Source organism: Festucalex cinctus, chromosome 7 (genome assembly GCF_051991245.1).
Source record: "Festucalex cinctus isolate MCC-2025b chromosome 7, RoL_Fcin_1.0, whole genome shotgun sequence".
Classification (NCBI taxonomy): domain Eukaryota; kingdom Metazoa; phylum Chordata; class Actinopteri; order Syngnathiformes; family Syngnathidae; genus Festucalex; species Festucalex cinctus.
This window is the reverse complement of record NC_135417.1, coordinates 27,599,205-27,614,011: the sequence shown is the minus strand read 5'-3', so window position 1 is coordinate 27,614,011 and position 14,807 is coordinate 27,599,205. Positions and strand designations below refer to the sequence as shown.

Sequence of the window (14,807 nt, the reverse complement as noted above, 5' to 3'; positions counted from 1 at the left end):
CATCATCGCTCGTTGTACTCATTGCACAATGTTTACTTTTATTGTCCAAAGGGGCAATCAAAAATGAATAAAACAAAATGGAAACGTACATACGTTTGGATCGGTGTGAAGCCAGTGAACAATTTGAGTGGTGGAAACTAAAAGAATATTCATAAATGACTTAGTTATCACACTTAGAATGAGTGTACATTTTTTGTACAAAATACCGTATGTGGGGTATTTTTTTAATTTTTTTTATATAAGCCTCAACGGCTAGGTGGCGCTGTATTTATAACTGAATGTTGTCATAGAGATACCTTCAGGCCTTGATTATAAGCATACATGTCAAGTGTGGGATTTTTTGGAGCATGTATCGGGGAGTTATTAAGCATATCCTTTTTCAGTGCGAAACACAAATTTTGATGCCCCGCCCTCATCATATAGTATTTTCAAAAGTCAAGATTTTTCCGTCTGTTGTTGGCTCAGGTCTTGGCATGGTCCAGGTCAAGTCATAAGTCAGTCGGATAAAACGTGTAGGAGAAGTGGGCAAAAGTATGCCCTCTGAAAATGTGCAAAAATCGTAAAAAATGGGACATTCAAAAATTCGTAGCTCACTTCCTGTTCATTTTAGCATATGGGTCCAAGAGTCTTTTTTGTAGGTCTTTGGCTCCCTCATACATGTAAAAATTTTCGTAGATCTTGCTTAAACGTACAATCGGGGCTGCTTCGTTAAAAATTTCTAGGGGGCGCTATTGAGTCATTTTTGTAAAAATAGCACAATCAACAATAAAATATTGTTCATTTTACCAGGCCAGATGTGTGTGCCAAGTTTCATGAGTTTCTGCGCATGTTTAGACCCTCGAAACTGGCATTGTTTTCTTGGCGAACAGTGCTTAGCCACGCCCACAGCGATTCGCGAAAACTCACAAACTGCGTGTTGTGACATCATGAAGGCCGAAACCCTCATCTGAGCAAATATGAGGTTGGTCCAGTTAACGTGTTTGGAGAAAAAATGTACAAGAAAATTCGTAAGAAAAAAAATTGCCACTAGGTGGCGCTATCAGTAAGATGAAATATAAGTTCGTAGATGTCTTTAGGGCTGGACTCTCATCAAATGTGTGAAATTTTGAGAAGATAGGATCATCTCGGTCAAGTTCATGCAGCTTTTATTGTCACGAAAAATCTTCAGACTTTGCGGCACCGTAGCGGCCACGCCCTTTGGCGAAAAGTTACAATATTCGGTGTTGGGCATGATCAACATCTTAAGGCTTTTCTGACCAACTTTCAACTGGATCCCTTCAACGAGCTCAGCGCAGTAGCTAAAAACGTAAAGTATGACATTTATTGTCACCACTAGGTGGCGCTATATGTATAACTGAATTTTATCATATAGATGTTTTCAGGCCGTGACTATTACGTTGCCTGAGAAGTTTGAGATTTTTTGGAGCTTGAACATGGGAGTTATTAAGCATTTGCTCTTTCTGGACAAATGAAATTTTAAAGACAATATTTGATGCCCCGCCCCCATCATATAGTATTTCGAAAAGGCAAGACTTTTTGCCCAGTTGTTCTCTCAGGTCTTGAGATGATAAATGCCAAGTTTGATGTGAATTGGATGAAAAATGTTTGCAGAGGGGGAAAAAGCATGACCACAGTGAATGTGCCAAAATAGGCCAAAATTGGACATAAAAAAATTCATAGCTCATTTCCTGTACATTTTAGCTACATGGTCCCAATAGACTTTTTTGTGCGTCTCGGGGTGCTACACGTGCCTGCCAATTTTCGTTGCTCTAGCTCAAACGTGCCAGGCTTGGTTTTTATTTTTTTACGCTAGGGGGCGCTATAGAGTCGTGTTGTTATGACGACTTCATAATATCAAATTTTTCGCCGGGCCTGAGGAGTGTGCAAAGTTTGGTGAGTTTTCGTGAATGTTTAGGTACTCAAAAATGCGATCGTTTACGGAGAAGAAGAAGAAGAAGAATAATAATAACTAGAGCTGCGAGCAGCTATAAAGGGCCCTCGCAGCCCGGGCCACGTTGGAGTCCTTGCACGTTGGGGTACTTGCACGTTAGGGTACTGGCACGTTGGGGTACTGGCATATTGGAAGCACAATTTCTTTGAAAATGGCATAATAAACGTTTACATGTAGAATATTTTTTTGGCCAGTGTGTATCAAGCTCAACGGCTTTTGGGGATTGTTAAGACCTGCAAAAATCTGCGTCCTTTTTTATTTTTAGGCAATGAGTTGCCCTGATTGGTATTTTTTGTAAAAGTGTATATATACATCATCGCTCGTTGTACTCATTGCACAATGTTACTTTTATTGTCCAAAGGGCCAATCAAAAATGAATAAAACAAAATGGAAACGTACATACATTTGGATCGGTGTGAAGCCAGTGAACAATTTGAGTGGTGGAAACTAAAAGAATATTCATAAATGACTTAGTCATCACACTTAGAATGAGTTTACATTTTTTGTACAAAATACCGTATGTGTTTTTGTTTTTTTTATATAAGCCTCAAGGGCTAGGTGGCGCTGTATTTATAACTGAATGTTGTCATCGAGATACCTTCAGGCCTTGATTATAAGCATACATGTCAAGTGAGGGATTTTTTTTGGAGCATGTACCGTGGAGTTATTAAGCATATCCTTCATTCACGATATTGCTTAACCCTTGTGCCATTTGCTTAGCCAAATATGTAAATTAGGAGTTGATTGTGCAGGGGGAAAACAAAAAAAAACAAAAAAACAAAAAAAAATGAGCCACGGCTTTGGAAAACTGGGGGACCGTCAAAATGCGAGTGTGCCAACATTTCTCAGCCATTGCATGAGGGAGATATCTATTATAATATCCCTGGAATTGGCGTTAGCCAACCGCGTAACATTAATGTACATTATAAGTGACATTTTTGGACCGATTGGACACTGCATGTATTTTATTGCAATTTCCGTGATTTCTGCATGAAATCCTTCTATGGACATTCCTCGACGGTGCCATGGCCATGAGAAAGATTTCGCACCCCAAATCCACCAGGTGGCGGTAGAGGCCAATTAATGATTTTCCTTGCAAACGCCGCACTGATTCCAGCACGCCATATTCCACACAGACTTATTTCTTCGTGCTTTTTACTGATTGTGCATTCGACAGGATGTTAGTGGATGCGCGTGCACGTTAGTGGGCGCGCGTGCGTGTTCGTGGATGCGCGTACACGCGCGCCACTTATATTTTTGTGCAGAAAAAGGTATTGCGAGCTATTGACTTATGTTTCGTGTTGGGATATGCTGTTTGTTTGTCTGCATGGACGTGGGAAGCACGTTCCCTAGTGGGAGGGGTCGAATGGCAATGCTCTTTGCCGTTGTTATGTCCCCAAAATGAGCCACTGTTAGAGGTGGGCGTCGTTGCAATACAGCGGTTTTCCTCAGTGTGTGAAGGCTGTTATTAAATTTTTTTTTTCTCTTTCTTCACTTCAGAACTTCAGAATTAATAGCGTGCATATTCCACACGCATGCACAGTTCGATCATCCATTTTGAACAGCCGAGCATTGACATTTGCTCTGCCAAGGCTGCAGGGGGCAGGCGTGCCATTGTGGCCAAACGTGCGTGCAACGTGGAGGTGACGTATTTCCCTTCGTGCATTCTTCAAAACATGGCAAGGAGCATGGATCGGTGAAAACAATAAGCAGAAGGGATAAGACAAAACAAAAAAAACGTTTTTTTTTTGCAACTTATGAAGTGTAACATGTAACGGTTGTCGAGATGAATTCCTCGTCGGTTATCTTATCTGGCCGTTGCATTTCTACGTGTGAAAGTGCTAAGCTTCGATTTTTATTCGGCTAGTTTGTATTCACAACAACGTGCTAACGTGCTAAGAGGCTAACGTGCACGAGACATGAGCTTCCTGGATCTAAGGAAAAGAACGGCGATCGGAGACACAAAAAGCTGCAAATGCAAGTTGGCAAGTAAGTACTTCTACAAAATAAACATAAACGAACATATGAGCACGTCCTGGAATGCCGCGGGGGCCGTGTAGCTTCCCAACGGTATGTAGCTCGTCGCTGTGTTGACTTCCGTTCGCCGGATACAATTGGATACAGGCGGTGTAAATTTATCCGAAAAACACGCACGATTTCCGGGTAAAGTAAACGGACGGATCGGTGTAATGGAGCTTTTTCTTTCCGTTATTTGTCCGGAACCGTACGTCCTACGGGGAAAATGACACATATCTGACACATATCTGGAACCGTGAGCACAAGAGATACGTGGCTCGTTGAAGTGCGACGCCGGATATGGGGGTGTAAATCGGGCCTTCCTGTACCCGAAAATCAAACACAATTTGCGGCTAAAGTCACGGAGGGTCCCGGTGCCGCTCCGGAGCCCCACAAAAAGTACTTTTTTCCCCAAAGTTTTCTATCAAAGCTACCGTGTTGCCTGATGCTCTAACTATGTCATATGAAAGATTCAAATTTATTTCTTTATTATACATATATACAACACAGTTAATTTTCTTCATAATCTATTATTTGGCTTCTGTTGTCCTATGGTGGGGGGAAATAATAATAATAAATAAATATACTATATTTATGCATAGTTTTGATGCCAATGAACATTTTGGGTGGTTGAAAGAAAAAAAATGTTAAAAAATGACTTAGTTATCACACCTCAAAGTAGAATTACTTATTTGGCTAAAATGTACTCTTCGAGGGTGTTCTGAGTTAAATTGCCATTGTCAAAAAATTTGGCATGCATTGAAAAAATTGTTGTTATAACTTATTGCCTTATTCGAAGCTCTAATTATGTCATATGAAGTATTAATTTTTTATTTATTTTTTATACATGTATACAGCACAGTTCGTTTTCTTCATAGTCCATTCTTTGGGCTTGTATTGTCCTAAGAGGGGGGAATACATAAAAAAAAAAAAAAACTTCATATGTATGGATAGTTCTGATGCCAATGAACATTTTGAGTGGTTGAAATAAAAAAAAATGTTAAAAATTGACTTAGTTATCACACCTCAAAGTAGAATTACTTATTTGGCTAAAATGTACTCTTCGAGGGTGTTCTGAGTTAAATTGCCATTGTCAAAAAATTTGGCATGCATTGAAAAAATTGTTGTTATAACTTATTGCCTTATTCGAAGCTCTAATTATGTCATATGAAGTATTAATTTTTTATTTATTTTTTATACATGTATACAGCACAGTTCGTTTTCTTCATAGTCCATTCTTTGGGCTTGTATTGTCCTAAGAGGGGGGAATACATAAAAAAAAAAAAAAACTTCATATGTATGGATAGTTCTGATGCCAATGAACATTTTGAGTGGTTGAAATAAAAAAAAATGTTAAAAATTGACTTAGTTATCACACCTCAAAGTAGAATTACTTATTTGGCTAAAATGTACTCTTAGAGGGTGTTCTGAGTTAAATTGCCATTGTCAAAAAATTTGGCATGCATTGAAAAAATTGTTGTTATAACTTATTGCCTTATTCGAAGCTCTAATTATGTCATATGAAGTATTATTTTTTTATTTATTTTTTATACATGTATACAGCACAGTTCGTTTTCTTCATAGTCCATTCTTTGGGCTTGTATTGTCCTAAGAGGGGGGAATACATAAAAAAAAAAAAAAAACTTCATATGTATGGATAGTTCTGATGCCAATGAACATTTTGAGTGGTTGAAATAAAAAAAAATGTTAAAAATTGACTTAGTTATCACACCTCAAAGTAGAATTACTTATTTGGCTAAAATGTACTCTTAGAGGGTGTCACTGATTCCAAGGCACAAGGGTTAATGTCCACAGAGGCTATCAAAAATAAATAAAAATATATATATGTTTGGATAAGTCTGATGCCAGTGAACATTTTGAGTGGTGGAAACTAAAAGAATATTCATAAATGACTTAGTTATCACACTTAGAATGAGTTTACATTTTTTGTACAAAATACCGTATGTGGGGTATTTTTTTTTTATGCCTCAAGGGCTAGGTGGCGCTGCATATATAACTGAATGTTGTCATAGAGATAGCTTCAGGCCTTGACGATAAACATACATGTCAAGTTTGGGATTTTTTGGAGCATGTACCGGGGAGTTATTAAGCATATCCTTTTTCAGTGCGAAACACAAATTTTGATGCCCCGCCTTCATCATATAGTATTTCGAAAGGTCAAGATTTTTCCCCCTGTCGTTGGCTCAGGTCTTGACATGGTCCAGGTCAAGTCTTAACTCAGTCAGATGAAACGTGTCGGAGAAGTGAATGTGAATGTGCAAAAATAGTCAAAAATGGGACATTCAAAAATTCGTAGCTAACTTCCTGTTCATTTTAGCATATGGGTCCAAGAGACTTTTTTGTAGGTCTTGGGCTCCCTCATACACCTAAAAATATTCGTCGTTCTTGCTTAAACGTACAACCGCGGCTGCTTCGTTAAAAACCTCTCGGGGGCGCTATTGAGTCATTTTTGTAAAAATAGCACAATCAACAATAAAATATTGCTCATTTTACCAGGCCAGATGTGTGTGCCAAGTTTCAGGAGTTTTTGTGCCAGTTTAGGCCCTCAAAACTGGCGTTGTTTTCTTGGCGAACAGCGCTTAGCCACGCCCACAGCAATTCGCGAAAACTCATAAACTTCGTGTTGTGACATCATGAAGGCCGAAACCCTCATCTGAGCAAATATGAGGTAGGTCCAGTTAACGTGTTTGGAGAAAAACGTAGAAGAAAATTCGTAAGAAAAAAAATTGCCACTAGGTGGCGCTATCAGTTAGATGAAATATAAGTTAGTAGATGTCTTTAGGGCTGGACTCTCATCAAATGTGTGAAATTTTGAGAAGATAGGATCATCTCGGTCAAGTTAATGCAGCTTTTATTTTCACAAAAAATCTTCAGACTTTGCGTCACCATAGCGGCCACGCCCTTTGGCGAAAAGTTACAATATTCGGTGTGGGGCATGATCAACATCTTAAGGCTTTTCTGACCAATTTTCAAATGGATCCCTTCAACAAGCTCAGCACAGTAGCTAAAAACGTAAAGTATGACATTTATTGTAACCACTAGGTGGCGCTATATGTATAACTGAATTTTATCATATAGATGTTTTCAGGCCGTGACTATTACGTTGCCTGAGAAGTTTGAGATTTTTTGGAGCTTGAACATGGGAGTTATTAAGCATTTGCTCTTTCTGGACAAATGAAATTTTAAAGGCAATATTTGATGCCCCGCCCCCGTCATATAGTATTTCAAAAAGGTAAGATGTTTTGCCCAGTTGTTCTCTCAGGTCTTGAGATGATAAATGCCAAGTTTGAAGTCAATTGGATGAAAAATGTTTGCAAAGGGGGAAAAAGTATGACCTCAGTGAATGGGCCAAAATGGGCCAAAATTGGACATTCAAAAATTCATAGCTCACTTCCTGTACATTTTAGGAAATGGCTTCCATTGACTTTTTTGTGCGTCTCGGGGTGCTACACGTGCCTGCCATTTTTCGTAGCTCTCGCTCAAACGGGCCGGGATTGGTTTTTATGTTTCTACACTAGGTGGCGCTATAGAGTTGCGTTGTTATGACAACTACATAATATCAAATTTTTCACCGGGCACGAAGAGACTGCAAAGTTTGGTGAGTTTTCGTAAATGTTTAGGCCCTCAAAAATGAGATCGTTTACGGAGAATAATAATAATAATAATAATAATAATAATAATAATTCTTACAAAAACAAGAGGGACCTCGCAGCGATCGCTGCTCGGGCCCTAATAATAATAATTTTTACAAAAACAATAGGGACCTCGCAGCGGTCGCTGCTCGGGCCCTAATAATAATAATTTTTACAAAAACAATAGGGACCTCGCAGCGGTCGCTGCTCGGGCCCTAATAATAATAATAATAATTATTATTATTATTTTTACAAAAACAATAGGGACCTCGCAGCGGTCGCTGCTCGGGCCCTAATAAAATACTGCTGTTTGTATCAAACTCTCAGATGAATCTGAAGGAATTTGATTATAACTGTAATATTTAGCAATATTTTTACTGCAGAGTTTGTTGAATTTTCCCGAATGTTTACCCATTGCTCCCAAACAAATCAGCCCATACCATCTAGAAACGTTCATTTCATTATAAAGTCACATCTCATAAAGTAAAATGTAAGTTAAAGCTGCTCTTTGTATCAATTTGCCCAAAAATATCTTTACAATACCTTCTTATTTGACCATCTTCTAGGAAGTAGATTCACACCGTAATAGTTTTCAGACTGGATCCGGGTTCAAATGTCGGATTGGAATCGGGTTCAATTTGTTCCTCTCTCTGCGAATGTGATGTCATGCACGTAGTGTGTACGTGAAGAAGAGAGTGTGCAGTTTGTTTTTTCGGCCACACGTGGCACTAGCGATTCGAAAAACCAATTTCCTGCATTAAGCAGCTTTAATAACTGAATCTTCATCCTACAAAATGAGTGTCACAGCATCTGCAGACACATCCTCCACACAGTAACACACCACAAATAATGACCAATATCTCACCATATTTACCATATCACCCACTTTTCTGAAAGACATTAAGTGGTTCAGGAAAGGCTGACGACTACTACTCAGCCCGATTCAAAATGAACCGCGCGATCATTCTTCGTGAGCAACGTCACTTTTCTGTGGCGAAAGGCCATTCAAAATGACGTGTGTGGGAGATAGTTTGTTTCCTTTAGCATTAAACTGAGTTTTAAATGACCAGAAACACATAATCATGAATACCCCAGCAGCTGATGGCAAAGGAAGATCACAGACTTACAGTATATGAATGGACTAACAATGACCCCATATAGCAGATAGACGTTGAAAAGATGTTGAATCAACATTCTGCTGTCGATCATATATCGTTGAATCAACGTTGACACCCAACGTTGATTTGTCATCACTCTTGCACCCTCAATTAATATTGTTCCAACATTGAAATCCTTACAAAATCCACACGTTATTTCAATTATTATTAATAATGGAACAATGTTGAATCAATGTTATGTTTTCCTTCATTTTCATCCATAACCCAGATAACAAAGAATGTTGGATCAATGTTGAATCAATGTTAAATCAACCTCAACATTAGGCGTTTTTCCACCGCTGGAACTTTCGGTAAATGGTAAAATGGAAAATGACACTTTATTTATATAGTGCTTTTCCACCTTACAAGGCCCTCAAAGCGCTTTACATTTTGACTACCCATTCACCTACTGATGAAGCAGCATCAGGAGCAATTGGGGGTTCAGTATCTTGCTCAAGGATACTTCAACCTGTTCACAGTGGCATGGGATCGAACCCACAACCTCTGGGTTGGGAGATGACCACCATACCACTGATCCACGCCGCCCCCAGTTGGAGAACTTTTCAGTCTACCTTGGTTAAATTCAGTTTGGGCGTTTTTCCAATAATTACCAGGGTAATTAAATTCCCCAGGGGCCATTCAAGTACTATCTCAGCAGCAGGGTCTTGCTGAGCCAGGCAGGAACTTTGAGGGGGCGGGCTGCAATGGCCATGGTTGATTGGTCGAATTTGGGGGTGTTGTTTTTACGTCAGCTGGGCTCAATCAAACTCATTTGAATTAATTACAGAGAACTCTAATGCCAATGTCAGACTACGCGATTATTTTGTCTTACACAACAGTTGCGCTGTCACATTATACGACAAATTCGCTCCGTGTCGTGGACGGGGCGTGTAGTCACACGTCTGAACGCGACAAGACACCAGCCGATCATCGCGTGTTGTCTTGCCAAGAGAAATGCGTCGGCCACTGTTTGTCGGGGAGGTGGGACAAGACAAAAAAAAGAAAGAGGCAAGGACAGGGAGTGTTTGCGTGAATGGAGCACGCATGGGACAAGTGTGATGTGAGCGCATTGCTTGCGCTCCCTGCTCCTCAATATTTGCGGGATGACATCTTGTTTTATTATTTTATCAAACACTGAAATATTATATTGTTTGAGTATTTTTTTACTGCTTCATTTATTCATATTTGACTTGTTTTACTACGGTGCATTGGATAGTACCCCACTCACTCTGAGGGGGGAAAATTTCAAGTGAGAGCGGGTGATAGTTAAGGCGGCGAGGCCTGGCCCGACTATATGAAAATGTGATCGATCCTCACTAAATATGTGCCCATCCCCACCCATATGCCCAAATCTCTGAAATTATTAGAACAACAGTCACAATATATTTTGGTCCTCTATTCACGTCGCCGTTGCCTGACGGGTTGCACGGATGCGTCTGCGCTCCATGCAGCCGCAGCGCTGCAACGGGGGCGCTGTTTTGTTTTTTTTTTCCCCTCGAGATGCACCTGTCTGGCCCCATCCCATGAAATATCCAGGGGATAAATAAATAAATACATAAACGAATAAATAAACAAATGTATACATAAATAAAAAGAGCTATAAAGTGCTGTTCAGTGTGTGATTGACGTTTCGCTCCCTCTCGCTATTGGTCAATGCTGTGGAACCAAACGGACGACGACGTAGGTATGTCATATTATGCGTCAAGACGAGCAAAAATTCTACTTTCGTCGTGATGGTTGTGAACCGCCCCGGACAATAGGCGACCAGTCGTTGAATGTGTCACACTACACGGGCGACGCTACGTCAAGTCAACCCAAAATCGTTTACGACATGCCCCGTTTGTCCGCGACACGTCGGTCGGGCTGAAATCGAGCTGTTTTCGTGTAGTCTGACATCGGCATAAGACGCTGTGGAAACACAATTCTAAATTCTCTGATGAACTTTTACAACCAAGAACTCCCTTTACCCAGAACTCAAAGTTCCTGGACTTGTTGGTGGAAAAATGCCTAATAGCTGTTTTTCATTATCATTACCGCGCGCGATCACGCAAGACACGGCGGGAAGTTGTCGGCGATGGAGCTGCCGGACCACAGCTGTGCGCAGCCGGTGTATGTTGGTCCAAAAATTGACGCGTCCGGAGCACGCAGTCAAGACGCAGCGGAGCGGAGACGCAACGTACTGGCATCCGGTGTAATCCCGGGGTGAGACCTCTATGCTCGCAGGATAGTTGATATAAGTAGCCTTTAATCAATAAACATTCCGTCCAAGTGTATTCATATCTCACCTTGATGAAAAGGATATATATCATTCACATTTGCAATGTGCAATGACAATTGACCGTATTAACATGGAGGACCTAAGCTCCAAAAAGTAGATTTTTCATGATACGGATCCTCTTGTAAGGTGCGGCTCCAGCCATGTGAAATGGTGATTCCTAGACCTACGATTATATAAAAACATGTACATTGATGTGATAGAACATTTTTTTTGTACATTGAAATCAATAGTGGGTTTTTAAATTATTATTAGTTTTTAAATTATTAATTCACCACTGGATGGCGCTAAATATTACAAACTGTTTCTTTAAGCCAGTGCTTCTCAGTTATTTTCTGTCATGCCCCCCCTAGGAAGAAGAAAACATATCACGTCCCCCACCCCCCATACGCTTCACCATATTTCCTCGTCTTAGGTTTCGGGCGACTTTCGTTTGTCTCTTTATCTCCGTCTCTCTCCGTCTGTCTTCTCATACCTGTTAAATAGTTTTTCATGGTGTCGCTTGAGGGTCTTTTTTTCCCCCCTTTATTTATTAACCAAATTCAACAATACAAGACGAGGGTCTGCTACACTTCGTGCCTACACTTCATACTCATACTCTGTGCTGTGTGCAATGCGCGCATGCTCAGTGCAAACAAAACCCCTATACCACCGAGCGAATGCTCTCTGCACACACTCTGCCAATGAGAGCGCCACTGCCCCCTAATGTAGTGGAGGTGCAATTGCACTTTATTCTCAGACTGTTAAAAAAAAAAAAAAAAAAAAGCATGTTCCCGGAGGTCAAACGCGCCCCCCTTGACGAAGCCTCACGCCCCCCTGGAGGGGCCCGCCTCACTATTTGAGAAGCACTGCTTTAAAGTGTATGGGACACGAAAAAAAGTCACCCTAAAAGTATTTAAAAAAAAAAAAAGAGTACAAGTACAAATAATATGATTTAAATGATTACTGTGTTAAAAACGCAATGACAAGTGCTTGTAAAAATTAGATATTTTTGCGAATTTCCAAAACATGGCAGCTCACTGGCGACGCCCCCTTTTTCCGAGCCTGGACACTCGTGACGTCAGCGGGAGTACGGAAGTTGGTGAAAACAATACGAGGATATGGAGAACTATTCGGATAGTAAGGTGCTTTCTGACTCGCTATCAAGTGTAGAGTTGGAATTTGACGTTCCCGACTCAAGCAGTTTTCAGACGAAGATATTTCAGCCCAGGAATGTATCTAGCTGTATCGATTTGAACCTTTTCTTGATGAAGGTGCTGGTGCAACTGTGTCCTGTCGTCTGCATACAATGAAGGTGGCTGTGACCAGTTTCAAACTGACGAGGTAGAGGACGACATCGGCAGGCTCCAGAACACAGAATGGTAAATCTTACTCTTTATTTTAAAATGGAAATTATGGACTAATAATCTTGTTTATATTTTTGTATGGGCGAAATAGCAAACGCTTTGTGGCCAAAATGTAGCTTGGTTTAGTCCAATACACTCAAATTATTATGCTTTACTTGTTATAGTAAAAAGCTAATTTATATTGGTAGTAGAAAAATAGAACTTATTATCCATCTTAAAATGCAAACCATAAACTAAATGCTGCTTACTTGCTGTCGTAAGAAGTGAAGCCACCACTGCTCCTTTTACATTGCCACATGCCAACCTCTGTGAGACTCAATTCACAATGGAAAAAGTTTACAACATGCATTTTGGAAATTAAATTGACCTCATACCAGTCAGATGCATGACTCCTGAAGTGCTTGAAATAGATAATCCAAGTATTTCCTCAAATAATGAACAAATTCTTTGTAAATGTTATAAATGGCTTGAGAAAAAAAAAAAAGTTGCTTGTGCTTTGCAGGTGTTCCTGTGGTAACTATGTAGCAATGGCAACAGTGAAGGAGAGTGTTTGCTGTCAGAGTCCGGCGCGCAGCAGAACCAGTGATGACCCATCACTGGGCGTTCAAAGCGGTGTGCCTCAGTGTGGAAGTCCTGCAGACCACTTACCGATTCCTTCTTGTGTAGTGTCAGTAAAAAGGAGAACATTTCCATCGAATGACTACAAAGGATACCACGAAATATCATACAAATAAATTAGTGCTGTGAAACGATTAAAATTTTTAATCTGATTAATCACACTTTTTAATTTTGATTAATCACGATTAATCAGCTAAATCACTTGCGTATTCACGTAATATAAAATAAATACAAAATACCGTAATATTTTGACAACGCATTTTATTATCTGAATGTCATTTGCAAACATTGATTAAATGCATGTACGCAATTGCATGCATGAGTGTATTGCTCACAACGTAACAGCATCATATCAATTTGGTGCAATTCAGCAATTATTAATTAATTAAACGCAAGTTACTTTTGTTTTATCTAATGTCCCGTCGGGGTGTTTTTTAAAGTGAAATTTACCACCAACTGGAGTCACCCCGCTCATCTTCGAACAACAGGCGTAGGAAATGCCGTGCATTGACCTAATCACTGACCTGCGCAGCCTTCAATGTAACCATCTGCGGTTACGTTCAAGGCTCAGTGCGGTCAAAAAAATGCGATTAATCTGCGTTAATACGTGATTAATGCGACATTTTTCTGTGATTAATTTATCTATTAACGCTTTAACTTTGACAGCCCTAAAATAAATACAATTATACAAAAGAAATACATGCCTTTTTCTTTTCATCCAAAGTATAAATGAACAAATAGAGAACAATCAGCTATGCCTATAAATTTGCAATTTTACTTTACAAATGTACAAATTGCATCTTGCGAGTCGTCAGTCAAACTATTCAGTGATTCATCTCCCACAAAAAAAATAATTAATAAATAAGTAAATAAAAAATATCGAAAGGCAGTAGCTCAATGCACTTCCTACAATTGGTCACAAAATCCAATATCCGAGTCTGAAATTGTCATGTCTAAAACTCAGCTACTTCTCCACTGAAAAAGTTAACGGTAAGTAAAGTGTGAATTGTATGTGGTACAGCCTCTGCCTTGTCTGGCTTCTGAAAGTCTGCACACAGTGGTCGGCGTTCGTTCTGCACTTCCTGGTCCAGCGCAAGGTCTTCAAGCAGTGTGTCCTCATCCAGATTGGCCCCCTGACAGATGGTCTCCACAATCTTCTTAAGATCCTCCATATATTCTGAAATAATATACCCATTGAATTATTTAATCGTGTTGTACATGTATGCAAAATAATTAGAATTAACTTTCATTTCTATTCCTACTTTTTCCCACTATGTTGTGATTAGATTGTTGAATTCTAATTGTGGATGTAGATATTTCAAATAAAAAATACATACCAAATGTTGGCTGCCCCAGGACTTTGCGCACAATACAGGACTGTCTCAGAAAATTGGAATATTATGTTTTTTTGTTTTTTTTTTACTTGGTCTGAGGAAATATTCTAATATTTTGAGATAGGATATTTGAGTTTTCTTAAGCTGTAAACCATAATCAGCAATATTGAAATAATAAAAGGCTTGCAATATTTCAGTTGATTTGTAATGAATGCTTATTTAATTGCATTACAGAAAATAATGGAATTTATCACAATATTCTAATTTTCTGAGACAGTCCTGTAAATGCTCCTTTCCTGTACTGTACTTGGAATAGCACACAGTGTATTTAGCGTCCCCATCCTTTGTAACATCCTGGATCTGGTGTGCATTTTCTGCATGGAGGGTCTGGGTTTCTACGGTCACCAAAAGAGCTCTGCCTGGACCAAACTGTCTGTACTCCTGAAAATAAGATTCC

General features: G+C 39.6%; 1 long non-coding RNA gene across 1 annotated transcript in view; it reads left to right on the top strand.

Moving 5' to 3' along the window:
- The window catches only part of LOC144021957 (uncharacterized), a 97,587-nt gene extending 84,382 nt beyond the window's left edge, over positions 1 to 13,205 (top strand). The window contains exons 3-4 of the long non-coding RNA XR_013284232.1: positions 12,306 to 12,413; positions 12,901 to 13,205. This is a non-coding gene — a long non-coding RNA (uncharacterized LOC144021957). The remainder of the gene's footprint in view (positions 1 to 12,305; positions 12,414 to 12,900) is intronic.
- Positions 13,206 to 14,807: the final 1,602 nt, after the last annotated feature.